The sequence below is a fragment of the Triticum urartu genome, chromosome 2 (assembly GCF_003073215.2).
Source record: "Triticum urartu cultivar G1812 chromosome 2, Tu2.1, whole genome shotgun sequence".
Lineage (NCBI taxonomy): Eukaryota > Viridiplantae > Streptophyta > Magnoliopsida > Poales > Poaceae > Triticum > Triticum urartu.
The window spans coordinates 694739014-694753477 of record NC_053023.1 but is presented as its reverse complement, the minus strand read 5'-3'; positions in this window follow the sequence as shown (position 1 = coordinate 694753477).

The window sequence follows — 14464 nt, the reverse complement described above, 5'->3', positions numbered from 1 at the left end:
TCCAAGTACTTTACGTCATTAATGCTCGGATCCGCATTGTACAAAACTTTTTTGACCGACCATCGGCTTCCACCTCCTCGGCCAGTAGCCGAGGAGTGTTTGTCCTACTTTATGAAGCCTTTATGAGGGCAAAGATTTACAACAAACAAGGCAATCTGGCCATATGGTTTTATAAACAAAGGTACGCAAAGAGTTATATTACTGTTTAGCAGAAGAAATGTCTTCCAAAGAAAATAGTCCCGCTAACGGTTCCTTTCTTTGGGTTGTCATGCTAAGCATGATCATTAAACCTCAGCCCTAATGTAAGAGCAAAATATTGAGGATTTAGTTTGGGAGGCCAGTTAATAGCCCCCGGTAGTGTTCGGCGACAGTCGGGGTCAAGCCGTAAACACTTCGGCCAATGTTATGAATGGCCCATCATTTAACATAGTCATCGGATCGCTGACTAGTTTACGCTTATTGTGAAAGTCAGTTTTCGGCTTTCTCCACTGAGGTGCTTAACCATGTGAGCTGGAAGCACAATCACAGTGGTTCTCCCTTTGCACGCCTAGCCGAACAAAACGGAACGTAGGAAGCAAGTGCAGGAGCCGGGCAACCCAACTATTGACCGAAGACACAATTCAAAACCGATGCATATATAGCAATATCTGAGAATGTTTTTGCCGAATCCCTAAAGGTGTCCGGCGTTGCACTGCGAGACTAATGCTGGAAAAGCACAAATAGTTTAAAAGTGCCAAAAAGCTTGGAAAACCAAGAAACGTCAGTGAAAACATGACGTCCGAACAATATCAAGTGTTCGGTGCCAATCCGAAAATTGGTCTTAGAAAAAAAAAGAATGCTTCTGTCGTGCTTTAACATTACACATCCGATCTCAAGACTTCAAGCGGGTCAGCCTACAGCTGCAGCCTCCTATCCCGAAGGCGGAGTGCTTCTCGTTAGACCAGTTTAGCGAACTAAACTCGAGCGGTCACTAGCGAGAAAATGGGTTATCTGGCTATTGACCACACACTCACGTCGAAAAAGGAGCGATAGAAAAAGACTTTGCAACGACCAAGAAGAAAACACATTTACTATAAAATAGCTCATAGAAATTTTAAGAGCCCCCAAGTGACTTGGGTAGAAGAATGATTGCATGTACCGAAGTACTTATATCATATCTATGTTCAACCGAACTTTAAACGCGTCTTAACCGACCGTCAGCTTCTCCCTCTTCGGTCAAGGACCGAAAAGTGTTATGTACTCCATCGGTCGAGAATATCGACGGTGTTTCCAATAACCAGGCAATCAGGCCATAAGGCTGTAACAGACAAAGCGCGCTCAGGGAACTTATGGTATATTACCGTGAAGTGTAAGAAGCATCTTCGAAGAAAATAGTACCCCCACCGATACCTTTCTTCGGTGCTCATTGTTATTATGAGACTTGTGCAATAGATTTTTTGTACTCATGAGTTCCGTTGTGTGCCGACCATCATTGAAAACTATAAGAGCGCTAGCTTTCGGCTTCACCCAGTCTGAGGTCCGGCTCGGGCGACCCGATCGTGACAATCGCAGAGGTGCTCCCTTTACTCCCTAGCCGAACAATCGGGAACGTAGGGGTAAACACAGGAGTGAGGCAACCCAGCTTGCAAATCGCTTAAGTCAATATGGTGCATATTGTGGCGTAATACACGAATAAGGAACGAAGCCGTACAAGTATAATCATATGCAAGTGGAAAAGCTTCATGAAGGAAGCCCCCAAATGAATTGCGTATTTGAATTTATGTGTCACAAACAAAGTTTGGAGAAGGAAATTTTTTACAAGCAACTTTTTTCCAAAAAAGTATAATGCTTGGTCGAACCGAACACAAGTTAGAAATTAAAGCTTTGAGCATGAAAGCGACTTAGCTGGATAATGTGTTCGGTATTGATGACGCGGTCCGAGCTTGATGCGGGGCAAGGTTCCATCCCCCAAGCTGGTCCCGAGGTGGCGGAGCGGAGAGCTCGACACGCCGAAGTGGTGACATAGCACGGTCAATGCAGACCGGCAGAGTGACGCCGAAGTTCCCGGATCATTTTCCTGTGCACAAAAAATAGTGCAAACCGGAGATAATAGTAATAATGATAATTAAAAAAAAGGTTGCATAATAAATAATTTATGCAAAGTGAGGAATAGAAGAAATATGGCCTGGCGCCGAAGTCAATGTCGATGCAGGGCATCGGCGTGATGTAGTAAAGGCGTGGCAAAGCCTGAATTTGTTGGAAATATGCCCTAGAGGCAATAATAAAATGATTATTATATTTCCTTGTTCATGATAATTGTCTATTATTCATGCTTTAATTGTATTATCCGGAAATCGTAATACATGTGTGAATACATAGACCACAATGTGTCCCTAGTGAGCCTCTAGTTGACTAGCTCGTTAATCAATAGATAGTCATGGTTTCCTGGCTATGGACATGGGGATGTCATTGATAACGGGATCACATCATTAGGAGAATGATGTGATGGACAAGACCCAATCTTAAACATAGCACAAGATCGTATAGTTTGTTTGCTAGAGTCTTTCCAATGTCAAGAATCTTTTCCTTAGACCATAAGATCGTGTAACTCCCGAATACCGTAGGAGTGCTCTGGGTGTACCAAACGTCACAACGTAACTGGGTGACTATAAAGGTATACTACGGGTATCTCCGGAAGTGTCTGTTGGGTTGACACGGATCAAGACTGGGATTTGTCACTCCGTATGATGGAGAGGTATCTCTGGGCCCACTCGGTAATGCATCATCAGAATGAGCTCAAAGTGACCAAGTGTCTGGTCACGGGATCATGCATTACGGTACGAGTAAAGTGACTTGCCGGCAACGAGATTGAACGAGGTATTGGGATACCGACGATCGAATCTCGGGCAAGTAACGTACCGATTGACAAAGGGAATTGTATACGGGGTTGCTTGAATCCTCGACATCGTGGTTCATCCGATGAGATCGTCGAGGAGCATGTGGGAGCCAACATGGGTATCTAGATCCCGCTGTTGGTTATTGACCGGAGAGCCGTCTCGGTCATGCCCCAAGACCGGAGCTTCAGTTGCCTTCCAGGGTTTCCAGGTTTCGTCGTGTGTTTTGTTTGGTCCGCTGCATTTCATCTTTGCATCATGTGCATTGCATCATGTCATTTCTTTTCTTAACTCAACTAAATAAACCGTATGGATCGTCGATCCATTTAAACCGAGGGAATTCACATGGTGATTCTCTTTACAACTTATCCTCTTGATATTTAGAGAGCTATAGTAATTATTCCAATTATGTGGAATTACCTTAACACACTTGCAAAAATCCCAATGCCTTTTATTATTTCAACTCTTGGCCTCTAACTTTGCCACATGTCCTTTCATCATTTTCCGGAGCTCCACCTAATTTCTCAACATTTTTGGGCACTTCGAAAAACCTATCCTAGTTCAAACCTTTTGAATTAAATTCAAAGGAATTTGAATTTAATCTTTCAAACTTGACCTTTTTCTATTTTCCCGGACCGTGCTCATTTTTCCGAGTCCGTGAAAATTATCCCCGTGCCCAAATTCTTCCTCTAACCTTCTCTTCTCTCTTTTCCTTTCTCCTATTTTATTGTCTCTGTTTTTGTTAAGAGTAGAATCAAGAGAGGGAGAGAAGGGAGCCCAGAAGGCCATTTGGGCCCAGCTGCATCTAACCTAGCCCAGGCCGGCCCATCCTTCCCCGCAGCCCACCTAAACCTACTTCCTAACCCTAGGCCCAACGAACCAACCTCCCTCTCCTCACGATCTCCTCTTCCCTTGCGCCGCCAGAGAGACCCGCAGCCCGATCCCCATCTCCCTCGCGCGTGCTCCTCTTCTCGCTCGCTGGCTGCAGCCACTCCTCCCTCGATCCCTCTCCTCCTCTCGCTAGTCTTCTGCCGCCGCCACACCCTCTCGCTCGCGCCCGATCCCCCCCGGCAGCCACGTCCAGCACCGGCCCTGCCGCCGAGCGACGCCCGCTCTTCGGTCCGGCGTCCCGCGCTGTCCCCGTCGCCATCGCCCATCCTGTCACCGGAGCCCGGCGCCTCTACCTCGCCTCTGCTCCCGCATGCTTCGCCTCCCCGTGCTCCAGTTGCACCGACGTCCGGGGCTCCAAGTCCTCCACCTCCGTTGTTCGCCCCAAGGTCCGGCGAGGTCATGGCCGGACCCAACTCCGGTGCCCCGTCCCCATTGGTGCTGACCTCCACTGCAGGGGTAGCGTGGTCGCTGCCCTGCTTCTGTGTTGTTTGCCAGGTCCCGCAGGAGGCCGCGCGAGCCCGCGTTGACCACGTCGGTGTGGGTCCTTTTCGCCTACAGCTGCCGCCATGGAACCAAGCTTAGAGCTCCGCTGCTGCCTTGGTGCTGCTATGCCCAACTCCTCCTTGACAGTTTCCTCGTCTCCGGCCCTGCCCGTTGGAGCCATGCCTTCCGGTGCCCGCAGCCGCGTCGCCGGTCTTCTGTCTCGACCCGGCATCTTTCCCTTGTGTCATCTATTTATGAAGGAAATATGCCCTAGAGGCAATAATAAAGTTATTATTTATTTCCTTATATATCATGATAAAAGTTTATTATTCATGCTAGAATTGTATTAAACCGGAAACATGATACATGTGTGAATACATAGACAAACAGAGTGTCACTAGTATGCCTCTACTATACTAGCTTGTTAATCAAAGATGGTCATGTTTCCTAACCATGGACAAAGAGTTGTCATTTGATTAACAGGATCACATCATTAGTTGAATGATCTGATTGACATGACCCATTCCATTAGCTTAGCACCCGATCGTTTAGTATGTTGCTATTTCTTTCTTCATGACTTATACATGTTCCTATGACTATGAGATTATGCAACTCCCGTTTGCCAGAGGAACACTTTGTGTGCTACCAAACATCACAACGTAACTGGGTGATTATAAAGGAGCTCTACAGGTGTCTCCAAAGGTACATGTTGGGTTGGCGTATTTTGAGATTAGGATTTGTCACTCCGATTGTCGGAGAGGTATCTCTGTGCCCTCTCGGTAATGCACATCACTTAAGCCTTGCAAGCATTGCAACTAATGAGTTAGTTGCGGGATGATGTATTACAGAACGAGTAAAGAGACTTGCCAGTAACGAGATTGAACTAGGTATGGGATACCGACAATCGAATCTCGGGCAAGTAACATACCGATGACAAAGGGAACAACGCATGTTGTTATGCGGTCTGACCAATAAAAGATCTTCGTAGAATATGTAGGAGCCAATATGAGCATCCAGGTTCCGCTATTGGTTATTGACCGGAGACGTGTCTCGGTCATGTCTACATTGTTCTCAAACCCGTAGGGTCCGCACGCTTAAGGTTACGATGACAGTTATATTATGAGTTTATGCATTTTGATGTACCGAAGGTTGTTCGGAGTCCCGGATGTGATCACGGACATGACGAGGAGTCTCGAAATGGTCGAGACATAAAGATTGATATATTGGAAGCCTATGTTTGGATATCGAAAGTGTTCCGGGTGAAATCGGGATTTTACCGGAGTACCGGGAGGTTACCGGAACCCCCCAGGAGGTATATGGGCCTTAGTGGGCCGTAGTGGAAGAAGAGAAGAGGCAGCCAGGGCTGGGCCGCGCGCCCCTCCCCCCTTGGTCCGAATTGGACAAGGAGAGGGGGCCGGCCCCCCTTCCTCCTCTCTCTCCTCTTTCCCCCCCTCCACGAATCCTATTCCAACTAGGAAAGGGGGGGAGTCCTACTCCCAGAAGGTGCTTTGCACATAGGTGGCTTGCGGGTGACAGTTTCTCCAAGTGTAGTTGAACCGAGTGTGGCTATGCCCGGTCCTTGCGAAGGTTAAAACAGCACCAACTTGACAAACTATCGTTGTGGTTTTGATGCGTAGGTAAGATTGGTTCTTGCTTAAGCCCGTAGCAGCCACGTAAAACATGCAACAACAAAGTAGAGGACGTCTAACTTGTTTTTGTAGGGCATGTTGTGATGTGATATGGTCAAGACATGATGCTAAATTTTATTGTATGAGATGATCATGTTTTGTAACCGAGTTATTGGCAACTTGCAGGAGCCATATGGTTGTCGCTTTATTGTATGCAATGCAATCGCGCTGTAATGCTTTACTTTATCACTAAGCGGTAGCGATAGTCGTGGAAGCATAAGATTGGCGAGACGACAACGATGCTACGATGGAGATCAAGGTGTCGTGCCGGTGATGATGGTGATCATGACGGTGCTTCGGAGATGGAGATCACAAGCACAAGATGATGATGGCCATATCATATCACTTATATTGATTGCATGTGATGTTTATCTTTTATGCATCTTATCTTGCTTTGATTGACGATAGCATTATAAGATGATCTCTCACTAAATTATCAAGAAGTGTTCTCCCTGAGTATGCACCATTGCGAAAGTTCTTCGTGCTGAGACACCACGTGATGATCGGGTGTGATAGGCTCTACGTTCAAATACAACGGGTGCAAAACAGTTGCACACGTGGAATACTCAGGTTATACTTGACGAGCCAAGCATATACAGATATGGCCTCGGAACACGGAGACCGAAAGGTCGAGCGTGAATCATATAGTAGATATGATCAACATAGTGATGTTCACCAATGAAAATACTCCATCTCACGTGATGATCGGACATGGTTTAGTTGATTTGGATCACGTAATCACTTAGATGATTAGAGGGATGTCTATCTAAGTGGGAGTTCTTTAAGTAATATGATTAACTGAACCTAAATTTATCATGAACTTAGTACCTGATAGCATCTTGCTTGTTTATGTATGATTGTAGATAAATGGCCCGTGCTATTGTTCCGTTGAATTTTAATGCGTTCCTTGAGAAAGCAAAGTTGAAAGATGATGGTAGCAATTACACGGACTGGGTCCGTAACTTGAGGATTATCCTCATTGCTGCACAGAAGAATTACGTCCTGGAAGCACCGCTGGGTTCCAGGCCTGCTGCTAGAGCAACACCAGATGTTGTGAACGTCTGGCAGAGCAAAGCTGATGACTACTCGATAGTTCAGTGTGCCATGCTTTACGGCTTAGAACCGGGACTTCAACGACGTTTTGAACGTCAGGGAGCATATGAGATGTTCCAGGAGTTGAAGTTAATATTTCAAGCAAATGCCCGGATTGAGAGATATGAAGTCTCCAATAAGTTCTATAGCTGCAAGATGGAGGAGAATAGTTCTGTCAGTGAGCATATACTCAAAATGTCTGGGTATAATAATCACTTGATTCAAATGGGAGTTAATCTTCCAGATGATTGCGTCATTGACAGAATTCTCCAATCACTGCCACCAAGCTAGAAGAGCTTCGTGATGAACTATAATATGCAAGGGATGAATAAGACTATTCCCGAGCTCTTCGCAATGCTGAAAGCTGCGGAGGTAGAAATCAAAAAGGAGCATCAAGTGTTGATGGTCAACAAGACCACTAGTTTCAAGAAAAAGGGCAAAGGGAAGAAGAAGGGGAACTTCAAGAAGAATAGCGAGCAAGTTACTGCTCAAGAGAAGAAACCCAAGTCTGGACCTAAGCCTGAAACTGAGTGCTTCTACTGCAAGCAGACTGGTCCCTGGAAGCGGAACTGCCCCAAGCATTTGGCGGATAAGAAGGATGGCAAGGTGAACAAAGGTATATGTGATATGCATGTTATTGATGTGTACCTTACTAATGCTCGCAGTAGCACCTGGGTATTTGATACTGGTTCTGTTGCTAATATTTGCAACTCAAAACAGGGACTATGGATTAAGCGAAGATTGGCTAAGGACGAGGTGACGATGCGCGTGGGAAACGGTTCCAAAGTCGATGTGATCGCAGTTGGCACGCTACCTCTACATCTACCTTCGGGATTAATATTAGACCTAAATAATTGTTATTTGGTGCCAGCGTTAAGCATGAACATTATATCTGGATCTTGTTTGATACGAGACGGTTATTCATTTAAATAAGAGAATAATGGTTGTTCTATTTATATGAGTAATATCTTTTATGGTCATGCACCCTTGAAGAGTGGTCTATTCTTATTGAATCTTGATAGTAGTAACACACATATTCATAATGTTGAAGCCAAAAGATGCAGAGTTGAGAATGATAGTGCAACTTATTTGTGGCACTGCCGTTTAGGTCATATTGGTGTAAAGCGCATGAAGAAACTCCATACTGATGGACTTTTGGAACCACTTGATTATGAATCACTTGGTACTTGCGAACCGTGCCTCACGGGCAAGATGACTAAAATGCCGTTCTCCGGTACTATGGAGAGAGCAACAGATTTGTTGGAAATCATACATACAGATGTATGTGGTCCGATGAATATTGAGGCTCGTGGCGGATATCGTTATTTTCTCACCTTCACAGATGACTTAAGCAGATATGGGTATATCTACTTAATGAAACATAAGTCTGAGACATTTGAAAAGTTCAAAGAATTTCAGAGTGAAGTTGAAAATCATCGTAACAAGAAAATAAAGTTTCTACAATCTGATCGTGGAGGAGAATATTTGAGTTACGAGTTTGGTGTACATTTGTAACAATGCGGAATAGTTTCGCAACTCACGCCACCCGGAACACCACAGCGTAATGGTGTGTCCAAACGTCGTAATCGTACTTTACTAGATATGGTGCGATCTATGATGTCTTTTACTGATTTACCACTATCGTTTTGGGGTTATGCTTTGGAGACGGCCGCATTCACGTTAAATAGGGCACCATCAAAATCCGTTGAGACGCCGCCTTATGAACTATGGTTTGGCAAGAAACCAAAGTTGTCGTTTCTGAAAGTTTGGGGCTGCGATGCTTATGTGAAAAAGCTTCAACCTGATAAGCTCGAACCCAAATCGGAGAAATGTGTCTTCATAGGATATCCAAAGGAGACTATTGGATACACCTTCTATCACAGATCCGAAGGCAAGACTTTTGTTGCTAAGTTCGGAAACTTTCTAGAGAAGGAGTTTCTCTCGAAAGAAGTGAGTGGGAGGAAAGTAGAACTTGACGAGGTAACTGTACCTGCTCCCTTATTGGAAAGTAGTGCATCACAGAAAACTGTTTCTGTGACACCTACACCAATTAGTGAGGAAGCTAATGATAATGATCATGAAACTTCAGAACAAGATACTACTGAACCTCGTAGATCAACCAGAGTAAGATCCGCACCAGAGTGGTACGGTAATCCTGTTCTGGAAGTCATGCTACTAGATCATGATGAACCTACGAACTATGAAGAAGCGATGGTGAGCCCAGATTCCGCAAAATGGCTTGAAGCCATGAAATCTGAGATGGGATCCATGTATGAGAACAAAGTGTGGACTTTGGTTGACTTGCCCAATGATCGGCAAGCAATTGAGAATAAATGGATCTTCAAGAAGAAGACTGACGCCGACGGTAATATTACTGTCTACAAAGCTCGACTTGTCACAAAAGGGTTTCGGCAAGTTCAAGGGGTTGACTACGATGAGACCTTCTCACCCATAGCGATGCTTAAGTCTGTCCGAATCATGTTAGCAATTGCCGCATTTTATGATTATGAAATTTGGCAGATGGATGTCAAAACTGCATTCCTGAATGGATTTCTGGAAGAAGAGTTGTACATGATGCAGCCGGAAGGTTTTGTCGATCCAAAGGGAGCTAACAAAGTGTGCAAGCTCCAGCGATCCATTTATGGACTGGTGCAAGCCTCTCGGAGTTGGAATAAACGCTTTGATAGTGTGATCAAAGCATTTGGTTTTATACAGACTTTTGGAGAAGCCTGTATTTACAAGAAAGTGAGTGGGGGCTCTGTAGCATTTCTGATATTATATGTGGATGACATATTACTGATTGGAAATGATATAGAATTTCTAGATAGCATAAAGGGATACTTGAATAAGAGTTTTTCAATGAAAGACCTCGGTGAAGCTGCTTACATATTAGGCATAAAGATCTATAGAGATAGATCAAGACGTTTAATTGGACTTTCACAAAGCACATACCTTGACAAGATTTTGAAGAAGTTCAAAATGGATCAAGCAAAGAAAGGGTTCTTGCCTGTATTACAAGGTGTGAAGTTGAGTCAGACTCAATGCCCGACCACTGCAGAAGATAGAGAGAAAATGAAAGATGTTCCCTATGCTTCAGCCATAGGCTCTATCATGTATGCAATGCTGTGTACCAGACCTGATGTGTGCCTTGCTATAAGTCTAGCAGGGAGGTACCAAAGTAATCCAGGAGTGGATCACTGGACAGCGGTCAAGAACATCCTGAAGTACCTGAAAAGGACTAAGGATATGTTTCTCATATATGGAGGTTACAAAGAGCTCATCGTAAACGGTTACGTTGATGCAAGCTTTGACACTAATCCGGACGATTCTAAATCGCAAACCGGATACGTGTTTACATTAAACGGTGGAGCTGTCAGTTGGTGCAGTTCTAAACAAAGCGTCGTGGCGGGATCTACATGTGAAGCGGAGTACATAGCTGCTTCGGAAGCAGCAAATGAAGGAGTCTGGATGAAGGAGTTCATATCCGATCTAGGTGTCATACCTAGTACATCGGGTCCAATGAAAATCTTTTGTGACAATACTGGTGCAATTGCCTTGGCGAAGGAATCCAGATTTCACAAAAGAACCAAGCACATCAAAAGACGCTTCAATTCCATCCGGGATCTAGTCCAGGTGGGAGACATAGAGATTTGCAAGATACATACGGATCTGAATGTAGCAGACCCGTTGACTAAGCCTCTTCCACGAGCAAAACATGATCAGCACCAAGGCTCCATGGGTGTTAGAATCATTACAGTATAATCTAGATTATTGACTCTAGTGCAAGTGGGAGACTGAAGGAAATATGCCCTAGAGGCAATAATAAAGTTATTATTTATTTCCTTATATCATGATAAAAGTTTATTATTCATGCTAGAACTGTATTAACCGGAAATATAATACATGTGTGAATACATAGACAAACAGAGTGTCACTAGTATGCCTCTACTTGACTAGCTCGTTAATCAAAGATGGTTGTGTCTCGATCATGTCTACATTGTTCTCGAACCCGTAGGGTCCGCACGCTTAAGGTTTCGATGGCAGTTATATTATGAGTTTATGCGTTTTGATGTACCGAAGGTTGTTCGGAGTCCCGGATGTGATCACGGACATGACGAGGAGTCTTGAAATGGTCGAGACATAAAGATTGATATATTGGAAGCCTATGTTTGGATATCGGAAGTGTTCCGGGTGAAATCAGGATTTTACCGGATTACCGGGAGGTTACCGGAACCCCCCCGGGAGGAATATGGGCCTTAGTGGGCCTTAGTGGAAGAGAGGAGAGGTGGCCAAAGATGGGCCGCGCGCCCCTCCCCCCCTTGGTCCGAATAGGACAAGGAGAGGGGGCCGGCCCCCCTTCCTCCTCTCTCTCCTCTTTCCCCCCTCCGCGAATCCTATTCCAACTAGGAAAGGGGGGGAGTCCTACTGCCGGAGGGAGTAGGACTCCTCCTGGCGTGCCTCCTCTTGGCCGCCCCCCCTTTTGAACCTTTATATACGGAGGCAAGGGGCACCCCTAAGGACACAAGTTGATCCACGTGATCATATTCTTAGCCGTGTGCGGTGCCCCCTTCCACCATAGTCCTCGATAATATTGTAGCGGTGCTTAGGCGAAGCCCTGCGATAGTAGTACATCAAGATCGTCACCACGCCGTCGTGCTGACGGAACTCTTCCCCGACACTTTGCTGGATCGGAGTCCGGGGATCGTCATCGAGCTGAACGTGTGCTATAACTCGGAGGTGCCGTAGTTTCGGTGCTTGATCGGTCGGGCCGTGGAGACGTACGACTACATCAACCAAACGCTTCCGTTGTCGATCTACAAAGGTACATAGATCACACTCTCCCCCTCTCGTTGTTATGCATCACCAGGATCTTGCGTGCGCGTAGGAATTTTTTTGAAATTACTACGAAACCCAACAATTTAGGTGCAGCGCCACAAGTTTTGATTTAGGTGCAGCGCCACAAGTTTTGCCTCTGTGCACCCGGGTGATGTTGGCAGTGGAGTACCTCGACGCCCGACGCCTAAAACGATCACCGAACCGGAAATAACGCCAAGTACTAGGTCAACGAGGACCGCCAAGTTCGTCTTCCGCCGTCTCCGAAATCGCCAAGTACCACGACGATACGTGAACGACCACCGCCGACCCCAAGTTACTCGGATTCGTCAAGTACCTCTACGAAAACATTGTACGAACTACTTCCGTGGCTGAAAACCCGTGTACAACTACCGTCGCCGTGTACGACTACCTCCACGACGAACGTCCCGAGAACGTCTACTTCCTTTAGCACCGAACGAGAACCGTCCCTTTTGCACGCTTCGAAGGTATAACCCCGAGTCGACGCCCGTGAACGCATGAATGCATGTTGGATGAGATGCACCCTTTGTCTGCACCGTGTCCGTATTGTCACTCGTTTTCCATGCCACTAACCCGTGGGACACCCGGAATCCGGGATCATCCCACCATCTCTTGCACGCTCCCGTCACTTTTCCTTTTGCACCGGTATCCCGTGGACTACCTGATAACCGATATGTTGCCGTGGCATCATTTTCGTATTCGTTGCCGTGGCACCCCTTTTCTTTCACCATGGTGACAAATGCTTCATAATGCTCTTGTCAACTTTTATTAAAAATTGCATAAACTTGCACATGTCATCCGCATCATGATAACAACTTCAAAATTGCACCAAATTGATAATATGCATATGGGGATTTACCGGATTTTTGTTTGTTATATCCGGCCCCATTTAAATTGTTTAGATGATATAGTTTTGTTATGTTCACCTCTTGCCATGTTTAAACAACATTTAATATTGTTGGGTACCTAACCGAGAGTGAACTAAATAATTGATGTGGTGTTCGGTCAATATGCAACGGAGTTGCATATTGAGCTCCACTTAATTTGTAGGATTGCTTGTGCACTTTGCCATGCCATGCCGTTTAATCCGGACATGCATCATACTTGTTTGTGCATCATGCCATGATTCTGTGTTGGTTGTTTACTATGTTGTTTGCTTCTTTCCGGTGTGCTTCTTCGGGTTGTTTCCGGTAACGTCGTGTTTGTGAGGAACCGTTCGACTACGTCCGTTTGTCTGCTTCATGGACTCGTTCTTCTTCCTTGCGGGATCTCAGGCAAGATGACCATACCCTCGAAATCACTTCTATCTTTGCTTGCTTAGTTGCTCGCTCTTTTGCTATGCCTATGCTGCGATACCTACCACTTGCTTATCATGCCTCCCATATTGTTGAACCAAGCCTCTAACCCACCTTGTCCTAGCAAACCGTTGTTGGCTATGTTACCGCTTTGCTCAGCCCCTCTTATAGCGTTGTTAGTTGCAGGTGAAGATTGAAGTTTGTTCCTTGTTGGAACATGGAGATGTTGTTCCTTGTTGGAACATGTTTACCTGTTGGGGAAATAACGCCAAGTACTAGGTCAACGAGGACCGCCAAGTTCGTCTTCCGCCGTCTCCGAAATCGCCAAGTACCACGACGATACGTGAACGACCACTGCCGACCCCAAGTTACTCGGATTCGTCAAGTACCTCTACGAAAACATTGTACGACTACTTCCGTGGCTGAAAACCCGTGTACAACTACCGTCGCCGTGTATGACTACCTCCACGACGAACGTCCCGAGAACGTCTACTTCCTTTACTTTGCACCGAACGAGAACCGTCCCTTTTGCACGCTTCAAAGGTATAACCCCGAGTCGACGCCCGTGAACGCATGAATGCATGTTGGATGAGATGCACCCTTTGTCTGCACCGTGTCCGTATTGTCACGTTTTCCATGCCACTAACCCGTGGGACACCCGGAATCCGGGATCATCCCACCATCTCTTGCACGCTCCCGTCACTTTTCCTTTTGCACCGGTATCCCCGTGGACTACCTGATAACCGATATGTTGCCGTGGCATCATTTTCGTATTCGTTGCCGTGGCACCCCTTTTCCTTGGCACCATGGTGACAAATGCTTCATAATGCTCTTGTCAACTTTTATTAAAAATTGCTTAAACTTGCACATGTCATCCGCATCATGATAACAACTTCAAGATTGGTTAAAATTGTTGTTGCACCAAATTGATAATTGCATTTGGGGTTTACCGGTTTTGTTGTTTATTATATCCGGCCCCATTATTGTTTAGATGATATAGTTTTGTTATGCTTCACCTCTTGCCATGTTTAAACAACATTTAATATTGTTGGGTACCTAACCGAGAGTGAACTAAATAATTGATGTGGTGTTCGGTCAATATGCAACGGAGTTGCATATTGAGCTCCACTTAATTTGTAGGATTGCTTGTGCACTTTTCCATGCCATGCCGCTTTAATCCGTACATGCATCATACTTGTTTGTGCATCATGCCATGATTCTGTGTTGGTTGTTTACTATGTTGTTTGCTTCTTTCCGGTGTGCTTCTTCGGGTTGTTTCCGGTAACGT